At 39.6% G+C, this 26,673-nt stretch overlaps 1 protein-coding gene and 1 long non-coding RNA gene across 3 annotated transcripts in view; one reads left to right on the top strand and one right to left on the bottom strand.

Annotated features, from left to right (window-relative positions):
* The window catches only part of LOC109028419 (uncharacterized), a 33,573-nt gene extending 10,885 nt beyond the window's left edge, over positions 1 to 22,688 (bottom strand). Inside the window, exons 1-3 of the long non-coding RNA XR_008669081.2 lie at positions 22,601 to 22,688; positions 5,319 to 5,516; positions 3,795 to 3,878 (exon numbers count right to left, since the gene is read on the bottom strand). This is a non-coding gene — a long non-coding RNA (uncharacterized lncRNA). The remainder of the gene's footprint in view (positions 1 to 3,794; positions 3,879 to 5,318; positions 5,517 to 22,600) is intronic.
* Positions 22,689 to 24,581: 1,893 nt separating this feature from the next.
* ZNF365 (zinc finger protein 365) overlaps positions 24,582 to 26,673 on the top strand; it is a 289,598-nt gene continuing 287,506 nt past the window's right edge. The window contains exon 1 of one of the 2 annotated variants that reach the window (XM_031015660.3): positions 24,582 to 25,105. The gene's annotated coding sequence lies outside the window, so the exon portion shown is untranslated. The remainder of the gene's footprint in view (positions 25,106 to 26,673) is intronic. The other variant, XM_063710064.1, reaches the window with a different exon arrangement.

The following is a 26,673-nucleotide window of genomic DNA, read 5'->3' as shown; positions in this document are numbered from 1 at the left end:
GTGCCTGCCACCACACCTGGCTAATTTTTGTATTTTCAGTAGAGACAGGGTTTCACCATGTTGGCCTGGCTGGTCTTGAACTCCTGACCTCAGGTGATCTACTGGCCTCATCCTCCCAAAGTGCTGGGATTACAGGCGTGAGCCACCATGCCCGGCCTCAACCGTTACTTTTTCAAGTGCCTCACTTTGTTTTCTCTTCTTCTTCTGGGATTCCAATTACATAAATGTTTGTCTGGTTGGTATTATTCCACAGATCACTGATATTCTGCTCATTCTTCTTCAATATTAATACTTTTCCCCCATCTATATATTTGTATATTTTCTATTGCTATGTCTTTAAGTTTACTGATCTATTTTTTACTGCAGTGTCTAATCAGCTAATAAGTTGAGTTTTTATTTTACATATGCATTTTTCAAGTCTAAAAATTAAATTTGGTTAATTTTTATAACTTCTGTTTCTCTCCTCATTATGTTCATATTTTAAGACCTTGAGCATATATTTTTAAGGTCTTAAGTTTTTAATCTGCTAGTCTTATCATCTCTTTTTTCCAAATCTGTTTCTACTGACTGAATATTCCTTTAGTTATACACATTTTTCTGTTTCTTTGTATGTCTAGAAAGTGTTAAATTAATGCTGGATATTGTGATGTTAAATTGTCAAGTGTCTGGATTTTCTTGTCTTTCTTTAAAGTGTGTTGAATTTTACTTTGGCAGTTGGTTAAATTACTTGCACATCAGCTTGGTTGTTTTGATCTTTATTTAAAAATTGGTTACGGTGGGCTAGAGCAGCCTTTACTCTGGGGCTTATTTAGGCCTACTACTAAGACATGATCATTTTAGGTTCTACATTTATTTTGGTGTCTTTCCATTCTAGATAATTGGAGTGAAAATATCTTCCAGCCTCACCTGAGGCAGGAGGATCACTTGAGTCCAGGAGTTCTTGGCTATAGCATTATGCCAGTTGAGCTTCTGCACTAAGTTTGGCATCAGCATGGTGAACTCCCAGGAGTGGGGGACCACCAAGTTGCACAAGGTGAGATGAACCAGCCCAGGTTGGAAATGGAGTAGGTCAAAACTCCCAAGTTGATCAGTAGTGGGATGGTGCCTGTGAATAGCTACTGCACTCCAGCCTGAGCAATATAGCAAGAACCCATCTCTAAAAACAAGAAAAAAAATAAAGAAGTAAATGGATAGGTTTAATAGCAATTGAACAAACAGAATATGGGGATGGAGAACTCGAAAACAGATCAGTGGAAAATAACCACATTGAAGTAAATAGAGAAGAAATAATGGTGAAAATAAAGTAGATGTGAGAAATGCTCAAAACATCCAATGCATATAAATGGAAATAGAATTTGTGATGGTGTATTAGCTATTATTGCTTCATAATATATCACTCCAAAATGTAATGGCCTAAGTTGACAACAATAATGTATTATCTCTTATGGTTTCTGTGGAAACTGCAGGAATTTAAAAGCAGCTTGATTGAGTTATGGTTCAGGCTATTTTATAGAGTTGCAGTCAGATGTTGACTGAGCCTGCAGTCATTTAACAGTCTGAATTCAGCTGGAGCTCAAAGATTCACCTCCAAGGTTCTTAAGTCACTTGGCTAGTGTATTAGCCCATTTTTATACTGCTGATAAAGACATACCTGAGACTGGGCAATTTACAAAAGAAAGAAGTTTAATTGGATTTACAGTTCCATGTGGCTGTGGAAGCCTCCCAATCACGGCAGAAGGCAAGGAGGAGCAAGTCACGTCTTACATGGATGATAGCAGGCAGAGAGAGAGAGCTTGTGCAGGGGAACTCTTCTTTTTAAAACTATCAGATCTGGAAACTTATTCACTATCATGAGAACAGCATGGGAAAGACTTGCCCCCATGATTCAATTACCTCCCACTGGGTCCCTCCCACAACACGTGGGAACTCAAGATGAGATTTGGGTGGGGACACAGTCAAACCATATCATTCTACCCTCCCAAATCTCACATCCTCATCCTCACATTTCAAAACCAATCATGCCTTCCCAACAGTCCCCTAAAGTCTTAACTCATTTCAGCATTAACTCAGAAGTCTACAGTCCAAAGTCTCATCTGAGAAAAGGCAAATCCCTTCCACCAATGAGCCTGTAAAATCAAAAGCAGGTTAGTTTCTTTCTAGGTACAGGGGTGGGGGGGGTACTGGCATTGGCCATTCCAAATGTGAGAAATTGGGCAAAACAAAGGGGCTACGGGCCCCATGCAAGTCTGAAATCCAGCAGGGGAGTAAAATCTTAAAGTTCCAAAATGATCTCCTTTGACTCCATGTCTCACATTAGGCTCACACTGATGCAAGAGGTGGTCTTGGGCAGCTCGGCTCCAGTGACTTTGCAGGGTACGGCTTTCCTCCTGGCTGCTTTCACTGGCTGGTGTTGAGTGTCTGTGGCTTTTCCAGGCACACAGTGCAAGCTGTTGGTGGATCTACCATTCTGGGGTCTGGAGGGCCGTGGTCCTCTTCTCACAGCTCTACTAGGTGGTGCCCCAGTAGGGACTCTGTGTTGGGGCTCCAACCCCACCTTTCCCTTCTGCACTACCCTAGCAGACATTCTCCATGAGGGCCCTGCCCCTGCAGCAAATTTCTGCCTGGGGATCCAGGTATTCCCATACAGCCTCTGAAATCTAGGCAGAGGTTCCCAAACCTCAGTTCTTGACTTCTGTGTGCTTGCAGGCTCAACACCATATGGAAGCTGCCAAGACTTGGGGCTTGCACTCTCTGAAGCCACAACCCAAGCTCTATGTTGTCCCCTTTCAGCCATGGCTGGGGTGGCTGAGATGCAAGGCACCAAGTCCTTAGGCTGCACACAGCATGGGGACCCTGGGCCTGGCCCACAAAACCACATTTTCCTACTAGTCCTCTGGGCCTGTGATGGGAAGAGCTGCTATGAAGACCTCTGACATGTCCTGGAGACATTTTCTCCACTGTCTTGGAGATTAACATTAGGCTCCTAGTTACTTATGCACATTTCTCCAGCTAGTTGAATTTCTCCTCAGAAAATAGGATTTTCTTTTCTATTGCATTTTCAGGCTGCAAATTTTCCAAACTTTTATGCTCTGCTTCCCTTATAAAATTGAATACCTTTAATAGCACCCAAGTCACCTCTTGAATGCTTTGCTGCTTAGAAATTTCTTCCACCAAATACCCTAAACCATCTCTCTCAAGTTCAAAGTACCACAAATCTCTAGCACAGGGGCCAAATGCTGCCAGTCTCTTTGCTAAAATGTAACAAGAGTCACCTTAGGGGGAAAGGCTTGCCCCTATGATTCAATTACCTCCCACTGGGTCCCTCCCACAACACTTGGGAATTCAAGATGAGATTTGGGTGGGGACAAGCCCCCAAACCATATCAGCTAGCAAGTTAATGCTAGCTATTGGTCCCTGTCCATGTGGGCCTTGGGATGGGCTTCCTTATGTGTCCTCATGATATGGCAGCTAGCTTCCACCATAGAGAGTGATCCAAGAAATTAAGAAAAATTTGCAATGTTTTTTATAGTTTAGCCTAAGAAACCATACACAATCAAAATCCAGTGTTCTATTGGCCATGTGAGTCAGCTTTGATTACATGTGGGAGGGTGCTAACCAACAGCATGAATAACAAAGAGCAGTGTAAGCTGACTATGACAGTCTGCTCTTTGATCCTCAATGATTCATGTCCTTCCATCATGCAAAATAAACTCACTCCCTCTTAAGTATCTCAAAAGACTCATCATATAACAGCATTAGCCTAAAGCCCAGAATCTAATCATCAACAGCATTACCCTGAAATCCAGATGCAGTTGAAGCTCCTTGGTTGTTGTTCCTCAAGTGTAGCCTCTTAGAGTAGATTCCCTTGATCTGAACACCTGTAAACAAAAGAGGCAAGTTTTATACTCCCAAATATCCAAATTACAATGGTGAGGCAGGCATAAGATAACCACTATGGCCCCCCATTAAAAATAGAGGAAATGAGAGGCAGACAGGGCTCACAGGCACATAGAAATATTGAAATCGACCTGGGCACATGTTGTCAATTCATTATTAAGACTCAAACCTATTACTGCCTAGAAATGATTCTCTATGGCACTTTAGGCCCACACTCTGGATTCTTGGTTCAGTTCCACCTCTAAATCATCTTTCCCATTCCACAAATGATAATACACATTTACAGCTGAGTAGTTTATCTCAGCCTTCTTTATGACACTAGAAATTTGGGGTCTAAAGACCTCTTGCCATTTTGTACTGTCTTGGTACATTTTAGTTCATGTACTGTTAACATTAGCACAACTTTTTAAAATTTTGTGGGTCTCCTATGGATCTTATTAGCATTTACTCCATTAGAGATAAGCCACACCCACAAATGTCTATACTGGAAGCCCTCCTGAACCTTAGGCTTCCTCTGGGGCTATTGAAATAAACATCTCCAAGATGCTTAGAAGCCTCAACATTTAACAAAGATCTGCAAAGAGCATCCTTCAAATTCTTATAGGACTTTTTATCTTACTAAACAGTTCCCTGAGACATTGCTTTAGGTTTCTTTATATTCTGAACAAAAGATCTTACAGTCATACCATCTGCTTCATCTTTAGATCATATTTTTCCTCAGAGTGCCCTAGATTGATATATGCCTAAAAGTCATTTCTTAATTTTAGCATTGTTTGCCATCTGTAAATCTTGGAATAAGAAACAATTTTAATTTCAAACCCATCATGTTCTGCAATTTTAAATTCTTCACAGTTCTTCCTTTAGCTTTTCTTTCTGCTCTTGTATTTTACTATGAACAGCAAGTAGAAGACAGGCGATACATTTAACACTTTGTCTTGATACCCTCTTAGCGAATTCTTCCAGTTCATTGAGCATATTTAAAATTTTCCATTCTACCCCAGTCAACAGTACAAATAAGCTTCCCATCAGTCAATAATATGTCCTCTTTTTTTCAGCTTGCAGTAACATTTTCTTATTTTCTTTACTTTTATTTAATTTCCCACTTTATATCCTCATTGAACACCATGCAGTTTCCATTAAATGTCTCTAATGACATTTAGGTTCCACTAATAACTTCCTCATAGTCTTTTCCGCTCTTCTCACCAAACTATCACCATATTTTTAGGTTTTTGTGATGGTGGCACCTCATTTTCGATGATCAAAACCTGTATTTATCTACTGTTGTGCAAAAAAAAAAAAAAAAAAGTCATCCCAAAGCCGATTGGATTAAAACAACAAAAGTAATTTTTTATTTATATTGGTTTCTGTGGGTTAGGGATTCATTTTCAACATGGTTGGTACACCCTGGCTCAGGGTCTTACCTGAGATTGCAGCCAGATGTAGGCTAGAGCTGCAGTCATCTGAAGGCTTGACCAGGGCAGTGGATTCAGTTATAAAGGCTCTCTTACAAAGCTGGCAAGTTGATGCTGGCTATTTTATCCTTTCTATATTGGCCTCTGCATGGGGCTGTTTGAGTGTCCTCTCTATCTGGTGGCTCACTTCTCTCACAGTGAGAAATCCTAGAGAAAATGGGACAGTGCAACATCATTTATGATCTTCAGAAGTTAAACACCACCACTTCTGTGGAATCTATATTTACACAAGTCCACTCTAATTCAATGTGAAAGGAACTATACAAGGTTATGAGTACAAAGAGATGAGGATCAATGGGGACAATATTAGGGGATGGGAAATACAGATAAGGGTTTGTATACAGAAATGTATTTGAACTTGTCAGCAGGAACAATACCTGTGAGGGAAAGAAGAAACCAGCATTAGGCAGAAGGAACAGTTTAACAGTGACCCCAGCTAAACCCCTGGAGAACTCCAGAGCTGCAAAACTTTTCAAATGTGTCCTGAATTAAGGACAAATTTTATATACCTACATCAAGCAGTCACTGAATGTGAATTCTCCCTGGAGAGTTGCCCCAACCTTGAGCAAGCCATTATATTAATCCAATGGTGATTCTTAGGAAGTGAACAAGCTCTGGACTATCAGAATGCAATATTCTTGGCAAGAGAAGGAGTAAGTACTCAATACTTGAAAGAGAGTCTTTGTGGTTTACCACAGCAACCTCTACACGATGAAAGTTAGAAGAAAACTGATGAAAATTTATTTTAGTTTGGAAACTAAAATAAAATGGTTACTAATTTCAAATTCCATATTCAGTAAAAAAATATATTTTACCAATGACAGGAAAATATGCATATTTTCAGACAAACAAAATTAAGGGTTTTTTTTTATATAAGGTCCTCACTAAAAGTAAATTAAATAAATATCTTCAGCCAGAAAGAAAACATTCCCAAATAGAAAGATAAAAATCCAGGAAGGGAATAAAGAACACCAGAAAGAGGAACTAAATTGGTAAATATAAATGATAATTAATTATACAAAACAATAGTCATATGTGATCTGAGGCTTAAATTATATGTAGAACAATTTCACAAAAGTGGGAGATAGGTAATAGTAAAGGTAACAATTTGTAATAGTTTATTATAAGTCAAGGCTATATATTATGTATCTAGGAGAACTGCATAAATAGTTAATGACATATGATTACAATATAATAGAAAGTGTAAATGAAATAATCATTTAAAAAGTTTTAGTTCTTAAAAAGGAAAGAAAAATAGAAAAAGAAGTATAAAACATATGACCCCAATAGAAAATGGATAGCAACAATGTATATATAAACTCAATAATGTTCATAATTACATTAATCGTAAATGATCTAAATACACCGAGTAAAGTCTTATGGTGGTCAGACTGGATTGAACAACAACAACTATATTGAGTCATGCTTTAAAACATAAAGAGTCATGCTTTAAATATAAAGACACAGAAAAGTAGACAATAAGAGAACCAAAAAAATGCCATATGTGATGGTTAATTTTAGGTAATTTCCCATCAACCTTAGTTACAAGGCATGGTAGTACTAAGAGATGCCCTAAGGGATCTTCTGTATTCCAGGCATACTTTCTTTACTTCTAGTGTGGAGTAATAGTCCAATTTCTCCTTGGTAGTCTGGATCAATTACTCCAGACTACCACAATTCATAATTCCATAATTCCCTTCTTAGCCAGCTGACTCAGAGGCATCAGGAGCCCAAAGTGGCTGGGTGACAGTCTTAACTTCCAGTTTAATGGAATCATTGTGTCTCCTTGTGGCAGACTTCCTCCCTCTGGAACTAGAACCTGTAGGTCAGCAGAGCATAAAGTTGTGAGAACAGGAAATATGCAAAGGTGGCATATTCATCCCCATTCAATTCTCCTATTTGGCTTGTGTAAAGACAGATGGATTCTGGAGAATGACTGTGAATTATCATAAGCTTAGCCAAGCAGTGACTTCAATTGCAGTTGCCCTACCAGATGTGGTTCCATTGCTTAAGCCAATTAACACTTCTCTTGGTAACAACAGTGTGCAGCTATTGATCTTGTAAATGCCTTTTTATCCATACCTGTCCATAAGGCTCATCAGAAGCAGTTTGCTTTCATCTGGCAAGGCCAGCAATACACCTTCACTGTCATACTATGGGGGTATATCTACTCTCTAGTCTTACGTCATAATTTAGTTGGCAAGGATCTTCGCTGCATTTCCTTTCTGCAAGATATCACACTGGTCCATTACATTGATGACAGCATGCTGACTGGACCTAGTAGTGAGCATGAACTAGCAACTACTCTGGACTTACTTGTAAGACATTTGTGTGTCAGACCATGGGAAATTAATTCTACTAAAATTCAGGTGCCTTTTATTTCAGTGACATTTCTAGGGTCCAGTGGTGTGGGGCATGTCAAAATATCCCTTCTAAGGTGAAGGTTAAGTTCTTTCATCTGGCCCCTCCTAAAACCAAGAAAGAAGCACAATCCTAGTGGGCTTATTTGGATTTTGGAAGCAACACATTTCTCATTTGGATGTGTTATCCTGGCCTATCTATTGAGTGACTAAAAAAGCTGCAAGTTTTGAGTGGAACTCCAGGAGAAGGCTCTGCAGCCTCCTGGAGCAGCAGGAGCTCCAAGCTGCTATGCAAGCTGCTCTGCCACTTGGGCCATATGATCCAGTATATCCAATGGTATTTGAGGTGTCAGTGGCAGACAGGGATGCTGTTTGGAGCCTTTGGCAGACCCCTATAGGTAAATTGTAGTGGAGACTTTTAGTCATTTTGGAGCAAGCCCCTGGCATCATCCTAGATAACTACTCTCCTGTTGAGAGACAGCTCTTGGCCTGCCACTGTGCTTTAGAAGAAACTGAATGCTTGAACATGAGTTATAAAGTCACTACATGACCAGAGCTACCTATCTGCGTGTCATCTGACCCACCAAACCATAAAGTTAGGTGTGCACAGCAGCACTCTATCACCAAATTGAAGTCGTATATATTTGATGGGGCCTGAGCAGGTTCTGAAGGCATAAGTATGTTACATGAAGACGTAGCCCAAAGGATCATGGTTTCTATTCATACTACACAGCTTTTTCTCTCCCAGCCTATACCCATGGCCTCCTGGGAAGTACCCTATGATCAGTTGACAGAGGAGGAGAAGACCAGGGCCTAGTTTATAGACGGTTATGCATGATATGCAGGTACCACCTGAAAAGGGACAGCTGTAGCATTACATCCCCTCTCTGGGACATCTCTGAAGAAAAGCGGTGAAGAAAATTCTTCTCAATGGGCAGAACTTCACCTGATTGTACACTTTGTTTGAAAGTAGAAATGGCCATATGTGCAATTACATATTGACACACAGGCTGTAGCCAATGGTTTTGCCAGATGGTCAGGGACTTGAAAGGAAGGGGATTGGAAAATTGGTGACAAAGTAATTTGGGGAAAACATACAGGGTTAGATCTGAGTGGGCAAAAGATGTGGAGATATTTGTGTCCTACATGAATGCTCACCTTCTCAGCAGAGGACTTTAATAATCAGGTGAATAGGATGATCCATTCTGTGCATACTAGTCAATCTCTTTCCTCTGTCACTCCTGTCATAACACAGTGGGCCCATGAACAAAGTGGCCATGGTGGCAGGGATGGAGGTTATGCATGTGTATTAGTCTGTTCTCATGCTGCTAATGGAGACATACCAGAGACCGGGTAATTTATAAAGAAAAGAGGTTTAGTGGACTCATGGTTCTACATGGCTGGGGAGGCCTCATAATCATGGCAGAAGGCAAAGGAGAAGCAAAGGCACATCTGTCCTACATGGCAGCAGGCAAGAGGGAGCATGTGCAGGAGAATTCCCCTTTATAAAACCATCAGATCTTGTTAGACTTATTCACTATCATGAGAACAGCATGGGGAAAATCCATCCCCATGATTCAATTACCTCCCACTGGGTCCCTCCCATGACATGTGAGGATTACTACAGTTCAAGGTGAGATTTGGGTGGGGACAGAGAGCTAAACCATATCAGCATGGGTTCAACAAAGTGGACTTCCACTCACTAAGGCCAACTTGGCTATTGCCACCTCTGAGAGCTCAGTCTAACAGCAGAGACCAATACTGAGTCTTCAATATAGCATCATTTCCTGGGGTAATCAGTCAGCTCTCTGGTAGCAGGTTGATTACATTGAACTGCTTCCACCATGGAAGGGGTAGCATTTTGTGCTTGCTGGAATAGACAGTTACTCTGGATATGGATTTGCCTTGCCTGCACACAATGCTTCTGCTGAAACTACCATCTGTGAATGCCTTATCTATTGTTATGGTATTCCACAGAAAGAGCACTGCTTCTGATCAAGGAACTCACTTCATAGACAAAGAAATGCAGAAATGGGCTCATACTCATAGAACTCACTGTTCTCACCATGTTCCCCATCATCCTGAAGCAGCTGGCTTCACAGAACAGTAGGACGGCCTTTTGATGTCACAGTTACAGTACCAGCTAGGTTATAATAGTTGGCAGGGCTCAGGCAAGGTTCTCCAGAAGGGTGTGTATGCCCCAAGTAGCATTCACTATAGGGTACAGTTTCTCCCACAGCCAGGATTCATGGGCCCAAGAATCAAGGGGTGAAAATGGGAATGGCACCACTTACCATTGCCCCCAGTGATCTAGTGGCAAAATATTTGCTTCCTGTTCCCATGACCTTATGCTCTGCTGGCCTACAGGTCTTAGTTCCAGAGAGAGGAATGCTGACACCAGGAGACACAACACTGACTTCAGTGAACTGGAAGTTTAGACTACCACCAAGCAACCTTGACCTCCTCATGACTGAGTCAACAGGCTAAGGGAGTTACAATGTTGACTAGAGGAATGATCCAGACTACCAAGGGTAAATTGGTAGTCCTTACCTCTAGGAAGGTAAGGAAGGGTGGGATATAGGAGATCCTTTAGGGCATCTCTTATTATTATCATGCCCTGTGATTAAGGTCAATGGGAAATTACAGCAACCCAATACAGGCAGGACTATAAATGGTCCAGACCCTTCAGGAACAAAGGTTTGTGTCACCTCATCATGTAAATATCCACAACCAGCTGAGATACTTGCTGAAGGCAAAGAGAATACAGAATGGGTAGTAAAAGAAGGTAGTTATCAAAACCAGCTATGACCATGTGACCAGTTACAGGAACAAGGACTATAACTGTCATGAGTATTTTCTCCTTATTTTGTTAAGAATATCTTTGTGTATATTATACATATATTAAGCAGATATGTTTTCATTCCTTTCTTATTCCTTTTTCATGTAACATAAGATATATTAACTTTACATGTCTTTAAGTATTGTTAATTTTACATCATAGTATTTAAGTTACATCAGGAGAAAAGTAAACATCATCCAAGGACTTTACCTCCTCTCTGGGCAGGGATTAGTGCATTTATGGTTGTACATAGGATAATTTTATCATGTTAGGTGGAATTATTCCTTTTTATTATCTTTATTTGCAGGTTAAGTATGGTTCAAGGGTATGCATAAGGCTATCAAGTTAACAAAGGCTGGACTTGTCATGGTTCATTTTAGATGTCAACTTGACTGTATTAAGGAATACCTAGAGAACTGGTAAATCATCACTTCTGGGTGTGTCTATGAGGGTGTTTCCAGAGGAGACTGCTGTGTGACTCAGTGGACTGAGTAGGGAAGATCTGCTCTCAAAGTGGCTGTGTGTATATGCACCATCCAATCAGCTGGGGGCCTGGATAGAACAAAAAAGGAAAGGACAGAATTTCCTCGATGTTTCTCCTGGAGCTGGGACACTCTCTTCCTCCTGCCCTTGGATATCAGAACTGCAGGCTCTCTGGCCTGAGGACTCCAAAACTTACATCAGCTGCTCGCTAGGTTCTCAGGCCTTTTGCCTTGGACTGAAAATTACACCATAAGCGCCCCTGGTTCTGAGGCTTCTGGACTTGGCTAGAGCCATGTTTCTGGCATCCCAGGGTCTCCAGCTTACAGACAGCCTGTCATGGAACTTCTCAGCTTCCATAATCATGTCAGCCAATTCCCCTAATAAATCCCCTTTCATATGTTTCTATGTATGTTCTATGGCACACAATGCTTCTGCCAAAACTATCATCCATGGACTTACTGAATGCCTTATCCACTGTTATAATATTCCACATCCCATTGCTTCTGATCAAGGAACTCACTTCACAGACAAAGAAGTACAAAAATGGGCTTATGCTCATGGAATTCACTGTTCTCACCATGTCTCCTATCATCCGGAAGGAGCTGGTTTCATAGAATGGTGGGATATCTCTCTAGAGAACCTTGACTAATACACCGTATAAACACAAAACAAAAGGAAGACAGTGTACCTATATAGACAGTTCTTGAAGATGATGGTTGAATTTGTTATTTTTTTTTACTTTACAATGGTGCAAAAGTTATATACATTCAGTAGAAACTGTATTTTGAATTTTGATGTTTTCCTGGGCTAGTGATAGCCAGTATGAAACCCTTGTGATGCTGGGCAGCAGCAGTGAGCTGCAGCTCCCAGTCAGCTATATGGTCACGAGAGTAGATAACCATACCCTACAGTGTACTGTGCTGCCAGATGATTTTGCCCAACTGCAGGCTAATGTAAGTGTTCTGAACATGTTTAAGGCAGGCCTGGCTAAGCCATGAAGTTCAGTAGGTTGGATGCATTAAATGCATTTTTGATTATCAAATCAAAATATCAATTTTCAAGTTAGAATGGGTTTCTCAGGATGTAACCTCATCCTATGTTGATGAACATCACCAAAATCAGACAAAGTCAATTTAATGCAAAAATAATTACTATGAAGATGGAAATTTCATAAACATAAAAGGGCCATTTTAGCAGGAGGCAAACACATCCCAAATCTGTATAAACTCCATAACAGAGGTTCAAATATTACTATGGTTGAAATGTTTATGTCCCCCCTAAAATTTATTTGTGGAAGCCTAATCACAAATGTGATAGTCAGGGGTAGGGTCTTACGGAGGTGATTAGTTCATAAAAGCATTGCCCTCATGAATGAGATTAGTGCCCTTATAAAAGAGGTCCAGAGAGCCCCTTTGCCACTTCCATCACATGAGAACAGAGTGAAAAGGTGTTATTTATGAGGAAGTGGGCCCTTACCAGACACCAAATCTGTGAAAGCCTTGATCTTAAACTTCCCATACTCCAGAACTATGAGAAATAAATTTGTTGTTAATAAGCTACCCACTTTATCATATTTTGTTATGGCAGCCCAAACTAAGATAAATGTTAAAGCAAAAATTGGCTGAATTAAAACAAGCTCATAAAATAGTCTAGAAAAAAATCTAGAAACATAAAACAACACAATTGAGCAATTTGGCTTTACAAAATACTGCATCAAACAATGAACCTTCTTCTCAAGTGCAAATGGATCTTTTGCCAAAATCATAATAAAAGGCTTAGCAAATTTGAAAAAATCAGAATCATTCACAGTGTGCTATCTTTCAAAAATAGAATCAAGGCAGAAAAAATAGCAAAAAGTAACTAGAATGATGCCAACTGTTTGATAATTAAACAATAAACTTTCAAATAAACCATCGATAAATAAAATGGAAATTAGAAAAATTTTGACTAAATCATAATAAAGATACAACATATAAAAAATTATGGGATTCAGCTAAAGCTGTGCATAAGCAGAAATATATTGCTTTAAATGCATGTATTAGGAAAGAAGAAAGAAATTAATCATTTAACTTTCAATCTCAAGAAGCTAAAAAAAGAGAAATTAAATTTAAGAGCAGTAGAGAAAAAAAGTTAAAGCAGAAATCAGTGAAAGGCAAAACAAACATATAATTAATAATATCAGCAATAGCAACAGTTGAATATTTGTAAAGATTAATAAAATGTATAAACCCAGAACAAGACTGCTTAAGAAAAAGGAGAAATGGCACAAATTACCATTATCAGGAATAAAAAAGGGATATTAAAGCAGATCCAATAGAGAAAAGAAGGATAATAATATTTTAATTTAGTACCAATTAATTTGACAATTTGGGTGACACAAACAAATTCCCAGAAAAATACAACTTACCAAAACTGTGAGCAGTAGAAAATCTGAATAGCTCAATATCTATTAAAAATATTTAATCCACTATTTAACAATCTCCCCTAAGGAAAACTCTAGAGTCACATGACTTTACTGGTAAATTCTTGTGAAAATTTAAAGAAGTAATAACACAAATCTTGCAAAAACTCTTCCATAAAACAGACAGAGACAACTGTTTCTCTCATGTAGCTTTTATGAGCCTAGTACAACCACAATTCCAAAACCTGACAAGTATATTCTAAGAAAGAGAATTACAAGCAAATCTCACATAAACATAGTGTAAAAATCTTTATCAAACTATTAAACTACTGAATCTAGATATTTTATGTGTGTGTGTGTATATATATATATTATATACATTGAACTTCCCTTTGGAACACAATATTGGTTTGACATTTAAAAATTAACACAATCACAGGCCGGGCACTGTGGCTCATGCCTGTAATCCCAGCACTTTGGGAGGCCGAGGCAGGCGGATCACGAGGTCAGGAGATTGAGACCATCCTGGCTAACACGGTGAAACCCTGTCTCTACTAAAAATACAACAAATTAGCCAGGCTTCGTGGCGGGTGCCTGTAGTCCCAGCTACTCGGGAGGCTGAGGCAGGAGAATGGCCGGAACCTGGAAGGCGGAGCTTGAAGTGAGCCAAGATGGCGCCACTGCACTCCAGCCTGGGCGACAGAGCCAGACTCCGTCTCAAAAAAAAAAAAAAAAAAAAAAAAAAAACGAAATAAAAATAAAATAAAATAAAATAATTAATACAATCACTTTAAAATAAAAAGGAGAAAAGTTATATGAATATCTTGATAGACGCAGAGAAATTATTTGACAAAATTTGCCCCTCCCTGTGCTTATATTTTGAAGAACCCTTGGCACACCAGGAATAAGAGGTACAACAAATAAAGAACATTATAAAAACCCAATAGCAAACATCATATACATGGTGAAATACTGAAAATGTTACTTCTAAGACTGTGAATGAGTCAGGGATGCCAGCTATTACTATTTACATTCAACAATTTTTTTTTTTGAGACAAGAGTCTTGCTCTATCGCCCACGCTGCAGTGCAGTGGCGCCATGTCAGCTCACTGCAAGCTCCGCCTCCTGGGTTCACGCCTGGGTTCTGCTGACCTAGTGATCTGTCTGCCTCGGCCTCCCAAAGTGCTGGGATTACAGGCGTGAGCCACCACGCCTGGCCTACATTCAACATTTTACTGGAGGTCCCAGCCATTGCAATATATTTTTTAAAAAAAATTAGGATTTGAAAGGAAGTAATAAAGCTGTCATTATTTGTAGACATAATTAGTATATGCTAAGAAAATTCAAAAGAATAAACTATTTGGTCTAATAATTGAATCTACAATGTTGCTTAATACAATTTTATTATTTAAAAATCACATATTTCTACATACCATCCACAAACAAATAGAAAATTATATTTTAAAACATGCTATTTATAATATCATCAAAATATAAACTACATAGGAACAATTCTAGCAAAAGATTTGCAATAACCCAACACTGAAAACAATAAAAATCCTTGAGGAAAAACTAAATAAATTTAGATATAAACTTTTAATATTTAGAAACTGAATACTGTAAAGCCATCAATTCTTCCCAAATCAATCTATAAACTCAACACTATCCCAGTCCAAACCCTACCAGGATTTTCTTTTCTTTTCTTTTTTGGCAGAAGTTGACAGACTGATTCTAAAATTTATATGGAAATTCAAAGGGCCAAGAGTATTCAAGGTAACTAAAGAGGAAGAGCAAAGCTGGATGATTTATTCTACCTGAGAACAAAACCCATCATAACGCTAGCATTGAAGACCTCACAGTATTGGCACAAGGATTGATAAACTAACCAATGCCCTATATTAGAGAATGCACACATGCATGGCCACCTAATTCAAGATGAAGGCCACAATACAGTGGGTGAAAGAATCCTATTTTCCATAATCATTGATGGATTAATGAGATATATGAGAAAAATGTATCAGGACCCCTTTCTATACCATTGCTTAAAATTCCATATGGATTGCAGATCTAAATATGAAAAATAAAACAATAAAGCTTTTAGAGGAGAACATAGGAAGACAACTTCATGACCTTGGAGTAGGTAAAGGTTTAAGAAACCTTTACCTAAAAGACATAAAAGGCACTAACCCTAAAGGGAGGATTCCCATATGTATATCTGACAAAGGACTCATATACAGAATACATAGAAAATGTTAATCAATAGAAATAATATAGGCGACAAGAGAAAAAATAAAGGATCTGAACAGACACTTTACAAGAGGATATGCAAACATCAAAAACACATGTGAAAAGTGACTTCCACTTCATTAGCCATCAAGAGCATGTAAATTAAACCACAGTGAGATACTACTGCTCACCTATAAAAATGCTAAATTAAAGTCAGAAAGTTTCAAGAGTTGGAGCGATTATGCAGCATTTGGAATTCTTATACATTGCTGGTAGGTTTGAAAATTGGTATAACATTTTTGAATACTATTAGGCATTATCTGCCAAAATTAAACATATGCATATTTTATGAACTAGCAATTTCACTCCTGGGTATATACACCACAGAGATATGTACATATGCTCACCAAAAGACATATATTTGTGTGGAAATAAATGAAGATCATGCAAATAAGAAGAAGCAAAGGCTATTTACCCAGAGCTTGCTCTAGCAAGGGAGTCAGCCACCCTCATTTGTGTTTGGCTGAGACTCAAAGGCAGGCAGAGGACCAGGAAAGCTTCATAATGGAAAAAAGAGGATTCGACTATGCCCTGACTAGAGGTTGCTCAAATGGAGAAGCTGGAGGTGGGCTAAGTAGAAGTGGGGCATACTATTTGATCGTTTAGATGAGCATACTTGGCTTTCTCTGGTTGGTCCCAAGTTATAAATAGGGCAAAAAATTAGGGAAACTGATAGTTAAGGTCAACTTGTGGCCACTTTGGGGCCAATTACTACAAAGGCTGTGATTTAGCATCCTGGAATGAGGGCTACCAATGTAGGTCAAGGTTCTGTTTTTATATGAGGTCTGGCAGTTATCTGTTTATATATTCAAAGACTCAATAGAATTTTCCTATAAATTTTTCACAATAATCCTAAACTGGAAACTACCCAAATTCTCATCATTAGCATCATGTATAAATAAATGGGACACATTCACACAATGAAATACTATACAGCAATGAGAATGAACAAACTACAACTACATACAACAATATGGATGAATCTCATAAACATAATGTTGAACAAAAGTCAGACACAAAGAGTACATACAATAGGATTCCATTTATTCAAAACACACAAAGGCAAGCCTAATCTACCCTAATCTACGCTATTAGAAGTCAGGATGATGGTACTTTTGAGGGGAGGGGTAAATACTAGATAGCAATACAGAGGAGTGTTCTGGGAAACAGAAACTCGCTCTGTTTTTTGATCTGGATGCTGGTTACGTGAGTGTGTCCAGTTGTAAAAGTTCACTGGGACTTATGAAAACTTTGTGTATGTATGTTAGTTTCCAATACAAGTTTTAAAAGAATCTAACAACTCATTGGTAAAAATTACTCCAATTAACATTCAGGTATCTGCATTTGGGTATAATGTTAAAAATGATTCATATTATACTGTTGAGTTAGGAGTTTCACTAGGTTTTAATGTACACCATGTGTTTTCTTTATATACAGGAGAAAAGTCTATGTATATTTTATTTTCAAGTTCAGTTTCTCTTTCCTATAGTTACAAGGGCTCTCTTTTCACTCTCTGCTACTAAAAAAAAATGTAATTCTCACCTAAAATAGTAGAATAAAAATGCCTATGTATTTTGGTCCCAGAAAATGGACCCTATTTTGACAGAGCATCAGTTCCGTAATTTATTCTTCATGTAATTATATAATTCAAGCTAATTATTTAGCAATCTTCATATTTTAACTCTATATTTTTTTCTGTATCTTTTATTCCATAGCAACATGCTTTCTAGCTCTCCCACAACCACTTTGCTTAGGGGAGGTGTGCCAAAGATTTCTCTTCACATTATAAATTATCAAGAAAGGAAAGGGCTTTAAAATTCATAAATGATAAGCACCGAAAACCTTCTGAACATCAGTCATTTATTGCATGTTCAACAATTAGTTTTTGAGGGTCCCCAAGATGCCAGGCAAGGATCTAGGCACTAAAGATACAACAGAGTAATGGCCAAGCACATAGGTTCTTAATTTAGGTAGGCAGGGTTTAAATCCTAGCTATATAACTCACTATCTTTTTAAAAATTACCTAATTGCTTTACTTCTCTATGACTCAGTTTACTCATTTATGAAAGAGGGATACAAGTAACACCTTTCTCCTAGCTTTATTAGGAAAGTTAAATGGCATATCATGTGAAAACCATTTAGAATCATCCTTTGCACATAATAAGGACTTAATACCTGTCAGTTGTTATTACAAGAGGAGATGACATTTGTTATGGTTTGGATATAGTTTGGCCCCAGCAAATGTTAAAATCTGATCCCTAGTGTCGGCGGTGGGGCCTACTGGGAGGTGTCTGGGTCATGGGGCAGATCTCTCATACCGAATTGGTGCCCTCCTTCAGAAAATGAGTGAGTTCTGACTCTATGAGTCTGGCACCTTCTCTGCCCCTCCAACCCGCCCATCATGTGATCACTGCACACGTTGGTTCCTGTTCACTTCTGCCATCAGTGGAAGTAGCCCAAGTCCCTCCACAGAAGCAGATGTGCTCCTTGTACAGCCTGCAGAACCGTGAGCTAAATAAAACTCTTTTCTTTGTAAATTACCCAGCCTCAGGTATTCCTTTATAGCAACACAAATGGACTAAGACAACACCTAACAATTTTGACCAATCACCTATTGACAAACTTCTTCACCATCACCACGACTGCCTTCCATGCCCTCTTCTCCAGCCATGCAATCCATCTAGCAAGGAAATGACAAATGAGAATTTTTTTTTGAAACAGTCTCACTCTGTCACCCAGGCTGGAGTGCAGTGGCACGATCTTGGCTCACTGCAACCTCCACCTCCCAGGCTCAAGTGATTCTCATGCCTCAGCCTCCTGAGTAGCTGGGACTACAGCTGTGTACCACCACGCCCCAGCTAATTTTTGTATGTTTAGTAGAGATGGAGATTCACCATGTTGGCCAGGCTGGTCTCGAATTCCTGGCCCCAAGTGATCCACCTGTCTCGGACTCCCAAAGTGTTGGGATTACAGGCGTGAGCCACGGTGTCCAGCCAGAAATGACAAATGACAAATGCATTAACTGGACTAACAACTAGGATTGTGGTACTGGAAAGTCCTTAGTTCATTCCAGCTCCTGCTTTTTACAAATGAAGACATGAAGACCAGAGATGTTGGCCAGCTTGAATAAAAACTCACACAACTAATTAGGGTATTCGATCTTGGGTCTGCACATTCTTAGTTCAGGCACTGGGCTGGAGAAACCTGCAAAGTAGAAAATTAGCCCATCCTCTCATTTGGTTCATGTTTGACCCCACCAAGGGAACAAGTAACACTGCTCTTCCTAGGTGGGGGGTTTACCTTGCTGTAAGTTTTCTATTTTTAGCCCCTATAGAAGGCCTACTCCCTGCAGATTCACTCTGGCTAACAGACTGCTGTGGGATTTAAGGCACTCTTCATGGTGTTGCTTCGTGGTTGCCATGACAACGAAATTTAATAGAAATAGAGTTTTCTAGTTGAGTATTCTGGTGAAGACTTTAAAGCCAGATTACAGCTCTGACTCTGAAGCTTAAATGATGCAAGTGATTTGTACTGGCACATAGTAGGCATACCATAATACCTGTTGAAAGTCAGAATGAATATATATATGCAATTAGTTGCATGAGGGAGCTGGAAAACCTAACAGCTGAGAACTGAGCTGTTACTTAAAGTCAATACTTAAGTCAGCGTGGAGCAAGTTTATCATATCCTCCTTGGGAAGTGGTGTAGCTCTGGATTTTCATAATTACCTGACACTCTGTGTGAGAAATCATTTGCCTGATTCCAAAGGACTGTGTCTGATCTTTAGGCCACTTATTAGCTCTGCAACCCAGGAGGTTCCTTCTGCACACAGATGTTTGCTGCAGACATGGAAAAAGTAGCAGGAATCTGCTCTGGGTTCCCCTTGCAGGCCCTTTATCTGGGGCAATTATTCAAATCTTAGAGGGTCTGTGTTCAGTCCCCGTAAGGCTGCTTTTTAGCAAATGTAATCAACATGTTTAATAAATGGATCAAAAAAATTTAAACAGCCTCTCTGGTTCAAACGTTTCAAACCTGTATTTGAAAGGCAGCCCTTCTGGCAACAAGGGGTGAATGTTATTTGATAAATGGAGAGGAAAGGGAGCTAAAAAATCTCCATTCAATTCCTAGGTCTTTCAGCAGAGATTCTCTAACCATCCCAGCCTGAAGGGCTCTTTCCTTTCTCAAGGAAATCTATATTCTATATTAATCATTTGACCTTCCTCCCCTTCTTCTTCACTTCCTTTCTGCCTCTTTCTGTGTCTCTTTTCCTACCTATTCTTCCATTCTGCCCACCTCTTTTCCTCTCCACCACCCTTCCTTTCACAGTCATGATGGAAAAAGCCCAGGATTTTGGAGTCAGAATTAGCTTCAAATTCTTACTACCTCTCATGCTTTTCAGTGGCATGACCTTCAGCTGTATTCATCGCATCTCCAGCAGCACCCTGTCTTGTGCATAAATGGCTGCCAATGTCTGCCTCGTTGGTTACTGTAACAAAGGACTGTTTCTCAAACTTTAGTAGTGGTCATGAGAGTCACCTGGGGAGATAGGTGAAAATGCAGATCTTCAAGATCCACACCTACAGATTTCAATTTATTGGGTCAAGTTTCCAGACATCTGCATTTTGACCAGCTCCACAGGCTCCACAGGTCCCACTTTGAGAAACACTGGATATATGCCTAAACATTTAATATAGTGAGATCCATTGTAATTACTCTAAAGGTGAGACCTATGATCATTAACAATTCAGCAAACATTTATTGAACATCTACTATGTGCCAGGCATGATGTCAGGCCCTATAGACACTTCCCATTTAATTCATTTTACCATATATTTAACTTCTCCTATATATATATATGTCCCATATATATACATCATATAGATCCCATATATATATCATATATATATCCCATATATATCATATATATCATATATATATCATATATATATCCCATATATATATCATATGTATATCCCATATATATCCCATATGTATATCCCATATATATATCCCATATGTATATCCCATATATATATCCATATGTATATATCCCATATATAATCCATCATATGTATATATCCCATATATATATCCATCATATGTATATATCCCATATATATCTATCATGTACATATCCCATATATCTATCATGTATATATCCCATATATCTATTATATATATTCCATATATCTATATCATATATATATCCCATATATCTATCATATATATATCCCATATATACGTATCATATATATATCCCATATATACGTATCATATATATATCCCATATATACGTATCATATATATATCCCATATATACGTATCATATATATATCCCATATATACGTATCATATATATATCCCATATATACGTATCATATATATATCCCATATATACGTATCATATATATATCCCATATATACGTATCATATATATATCCCATATATACGTATCATATATATATCCCATATACGATGTATCATATATATATCCCATATACGATGTATCATATATATCCCATATACGATGTATCATATATATCCCATATACGATGTATCATATATATCCCATATACGATGTATCATATATATCCCATATACGATGTATCATATATATCCCATATACGATGTATCATATATATCCCATATACGATATATCATATATATCATATATATCATATATATCTCATATATATCATATATATCATATATCTCTCTTATATATCATATATCTCTCATATATATCATATATCTCTCATATATATATCATATATCTCTTATATATCATATATATCATATATCATATATATATCATACATATCATATATCTCATACATATCATATATCATATATATCATATATATCATATATATATCATATATATATCATATATATCATATATATATCATATATATCATATATATCATATATATCATATATATCATATATATCATATATATATCATATATATCATATATATATCATATATATATCATATATATCATATATATCATATCATATATATATCATATATATCATACATATCATATATACCATATATATGATATATATATCATATGTATATCATATATACCATATATATGATATATATATCATATGTATATCATATATACCATATATATGATATATATATCATATGTATATCATATATACCATATATATGATATATATATCATATGTATATCATATATACCATATATATGATATATATATCATATGTATATCATATATACCATATATATGATATATATATCATATATCATATATGACATATATCATATATCATATATATGATATATATATGCCTTGTTCTCATTCCACTAGTTGTAAGTGCCTGGAGGGCAGAGTAAAACAGCATAATGTGGCATAGAAAAACATCAATGTTTGAAGACATGAACTCTAACCCTGATTTTATTATTACCTATATGACTTTAGGCAAGTCACTTTACTTCCTAGAACTTTATTTTCTTCATCAAAAACTGGAAGGCCAATGAGTACAGTGGTTAAAAGCTCAGGGTTTGCCATCCTGGCTGTAATGCGTTCTAGGTTTGTGATCTTGAGAAAGTTACTTAACTTCTTTGGGCCTGTTTCCTCCTATGAAGAAAGGGGATTTATTTGTTCAGCATTCATTCTTTTAACAAATATTTTTTGAGCACTTTGATCAGCACTGTGCTAAGTCCTGGGAATATACTGGAGAGTAAGACAGACAGGGACCCTGACTCACATAGCTTACAACTTAACAGTGGACATAAATACTAAACAGACAACTACATCCATAACCCAGCACATAGAATTATTGTGACAAATCCTGTCATGATAAATTTTCCTAGTATGCACTAACCTTGTCCAGGAGTATCAGGGAAGTCTTCCTCAGAGAGAGCATACTTGGGATGAGCTCTGAGGGATGAGTAGGCATTACCAGATAAAGAGGCCCTAGAGACGGGAAAAAGCAGGGCTCTTAAGTAAAGGGATGCCAAGGTGGCTAGAACTGAGTGTACAAGATCCTCCCTACCTCACAGGTGTTCAAAGATTAAATGAGGTAATTGGTGGTATACACAAGTGACACTTTGAGAACCACTTAAGGTCCTAAATGCCTGTTGACCAAGTTGAATTTCCCACAATACTCAGCTTTAGGCCCTGCACAGAATAACCTCTCCATAATTATTTGATAATATTTTATATTTTTAGGGTGAGAAAAGGACTTTGAAAATCTCCATCCTCTCATTTAACAGGGGAGGAACTTAGGACCAAAAAAGAAGTAGCAGCTGTCTAAGAAATGGGAGGAGCTGGCTGGGCGCAGTAGCTCACGCCTGTGATCCCAGCACTTTGGGAGGCCGAGGCCAGTAGATCACCTGAGGTCAGGAGTTCAAGACCAGCCTGGCCAACACGGCAAAACCCCGTCTCTACTGAAAATACAAAAATTGGCCGGGTGGTGGCAGGGACCTGTAATCCCAGCTACTAGGGAGGCTGAGGCAGGAGAATCGCTTGAACCCAAGAGGCAGAGGTTGCAGTGAGCTGATATCGCGCCACTGCACTACAGCCTGGGAGACAGAGCGAGACTCCGTCTCAAAAAAAGAAAAAAAAAAGGGGGGGGGGGGAAGGGAGGACCAGAGCATGCTTTTGTTATGTTTTGCCATGAAGGCAGTGGGTGTAAGAGGTTAACCTGCAGGCACCTCACAGGATGACGGAGATAACTTGGCACTCCGATGAGTGTATCTTTCAGACTTTAAGATTTTGTACTAAATAAATTGATTCTTGGAATAGTCTTGAGAGCGAGTCAAAAACTAACTTCAATGAAATATAATATTTTCAAAGCAAACACACCTCAGCACAATAGCCTATCTCCATTTACGTAGAAGTTAGTACATATTAATTCCTCTTCTCCTTCCTGCTTTTTAAATGTGTGTAGACCCCTTTTTTATGGAATTAATAATAATTATAAATGAAGTAGCAACGACGATAACAGCTGACTTTATCAGTGTGTGTCCCGGTCAGGCAGCGTTTTTACCTCCATCATCATAGCACATTCGATCCACCGCTATATTAAGAGGTAGGTCTTGATTATCTTCATTTCATAGATGAGGAATTGAAGGAACAGAAAAGTCTAGTTACTTGACCCAGGCCCTAGAACCAGGATTTGAATCAAGTCTGATGCCAGAGCTTGGGATCTTCATTGCATTTGATGTGATAATTCGTTTGTGAAAAACAAAGCAATTCATTTGTTTTCATTTGTCAAAAACAAAACAAAATCTCAACTAAGATAACTGTTGAGCTCTTTACAGTTAAAATAAAATCGGGTGTTGAAATGAGTAACAGCAAGCCTTGAGAAAAGACACCCTGAGGAGTCAAGAGGATGCATTAACTGTCTACAGATGAACAGAATCTCTTCTCTTCTTTGAACAAGAAAACCCAACAGTAACTTTTATCTAGGTTTCACATTTCAGGAGTTACAGTAGGGGTAAACCAAAACAGGTTAAAAAAAAAAGCAAAAGCCCAGCAAGCTGAGACATCAGAGTCCTTCAGAAGGAATGATTTGCCGTCTTCTCTTCAGGACATCCGCTCTTTAGGAGGACAAATCTTTTCTCCAGGGAAAGGGGCGTCCGCCTCAGAAATGGGGGTGTAGGTGAGGGATCTTGTTGCTTTAACTGTTTGTTCATTAATCTCTGCACTTTACTAGATTTAGTTCTGCCTGTTAACGTAGCCTCAGGACACTTGGCTAGGAAGGCTGGAGTGTACTCTCTGGGTTAGTTATTTTGGGACATTCTCGCCCTGCTGCTTGGGATGAAGAGGTCCTAATTAAATACCCGGACCTTCCAACGGGCAGATTTTCAAAGAGGATGCCCAGCTATGCTGCATCCTCATCCACACTCTCCCGCTCCCCCAAAACTAAGTGCAAAAAAGCTTGCCAGGGCCTGCAGAAAGCGCCGCGCCTGCGAGGCTGACACGCGTCTTTCCTTCCCTCCCCCGGGGAATGATCCCAGCATCTCTCGCAGTGATGTCAGTGTAATCCTGAGTCGGATCGGGCTCCCGGCTGGGTGGCGGGGGGGCAGATGATGCTCCCGCCAGCTGGGCAGAGCAAGGGTGTTCCCCGCGGAGGTGGCAGCCCTGGGCCGCGGCGTTCCGGAACCCCCGCACCCACGGCGCGGTGCCCCCGGTGCCCGCGAGCGCCGCCCCCGCTGGCTAGCCGCGCCTCGCTCCGCCCTGGACGCCGCCGGTCCCGGCGCGGAGGTGAGGCGGGGAGTGGGAGCCGGCCCGGCTCAGTCTGATTTACGGCTCTGCTGAAAACCGCTTCGCTCCCGCAGCATCAGCACCGGAGGCGGCGGCTGCAGCAGCAGCAACAAGTCGGGTAAGAGGCGGCCGCCGGCCATCTGCGCCCGCGGCTCGGCGGAGGGGACCTGCCGGGGTGGCCGGGGCTGGGGAGGGGGTCCCCGAGCCCGCAGCATGGCGGGGAGTTGGGAGAGCCGGCTTCCCGGCCCCCACCAGCAGGAACTCATGTGCACACGAATCCACTCTGGCACCCGTGGGCTGGCACGCAGCGGAGAGGGGGCGGGGAGAGCTGGGACCCCGGGGCAGGGTCATTGCCAGCCTGCCCTTCTCTGGCAGAGTCACTTAGGGCTCTTCATCAGCCCAATGGATTGGGGTTTCCTCTGGGCCCATAAAAGCCTGCGTGCTCTGGAGTGTGTGATTACCCATTTCCCCATCCAAAATGCCACCCTTTTCCCATTGCCCCCTTAGAATCCTGACTTCCCCTTTCCTTACCTCTTGTCAGCGTCTTTGGCCCTATGCTGAGCCAGGGTTTGCATCTCGTTCCCAGAAAACCAGTGGTTAAACATCCCGGTGTACCCATCACAGGAAGAGGTTCCCCTCTCTGGGGGCCGGGGGCTTCACCTAGAAGCCTTGCCTGCCTCGCTGCCTGGGGACCATTTGCACCTCTGCTTTTGAAGAGGTTGAGGACGCTTTTCACCCAAAGACCCCAGCTGGGCTCCCTCATTTCGGGTCCAATGCTTGTTACATTTAAGTAGAAACCTTTCATGGAGGAATAGAAGATATGCACTGCTTGCAGAATTGGGTTGCCAACAGTCATCTGTTGCTAGGGTGAAGATAATGCATTCCTACAAGGAAACCAGAACTTCCTGTTATTAAGAGAGTATGCTGATACCTACCTGGTTCACACATTGACCATCCCTAGAGGTTGTCATATAAAATAGCATCTGAGACAAGACAAATCCGTCCAGAACACTCTATTATAATAAAAATCTTGGCCATGGCCCCACTTATGCCAAATGGTATTTGACACATTGGGTCCCCAGGTTTCAGTGAAACTCACGTATGGGGTCTGTTATTGTTACGATTAGCACTTTGGTTTATGTCATCACAGCAATACCTGAAGGAAAAAAAGGCAAAAATTTCAGGGTGAAAAATCTTCAGCTGATTGCAGGCTTAATGCCACTGTGCATAGCTTGAGTAATCTTTCCTGTACTTGAGGATAGGTCCCGAGCTTACTGTCTTAGGACCCATTTTGACAATTCATTTGAGTTTTCATATGTTCTTGTGTTCACGCATCTCGGATTGTATCCTTAAAATGGGGCACGGTTTTGCATTTAGTGTGCCAAATTCAGGAGGGGAGGAAACTTGAATTCCACTTCTGGATCTACCACTTTCCATCTGACCTTGGATTAATGGCTTTACTTCCTTGCTTCAGTGTTCTCATCTGTGGAGAGGGAATGTTACCCACCTTTTTGATTCTAGGTAGGAGTTGGCAAACTTTTTCTGTAAAGGTAGTAAATATTTTAGCTTTTAGGAGCATAGAGTCTCTGTCTCAGTTACTCACCACTGCCATTGTGGTTTACAATAAATAATACAGAAATTGATACGGCAGCAGTAAATAATGCAGAAATTGATGTGGATGGATTT

This window comes from Gorilla gorilla, chromosome 8 (genome assembly GCF_029281585.2).
Source record: "Gorilla gorilla gorilla isolate KB3781 chromosome 8, NHGRI_mGorGor1-v2.1_pri, whole genome shotgun sequence".
NCBI lineage: Eukaryota > Metazoa > Chordata > Mammalia > Primates > Hominidae > Gorilla > Gorilla gorilla.
The sequence above is the reverse complement of the archived record's forward strand: the minus strand, read 5'-3'. Positions and strand labels throughout refer to the sequence as shown.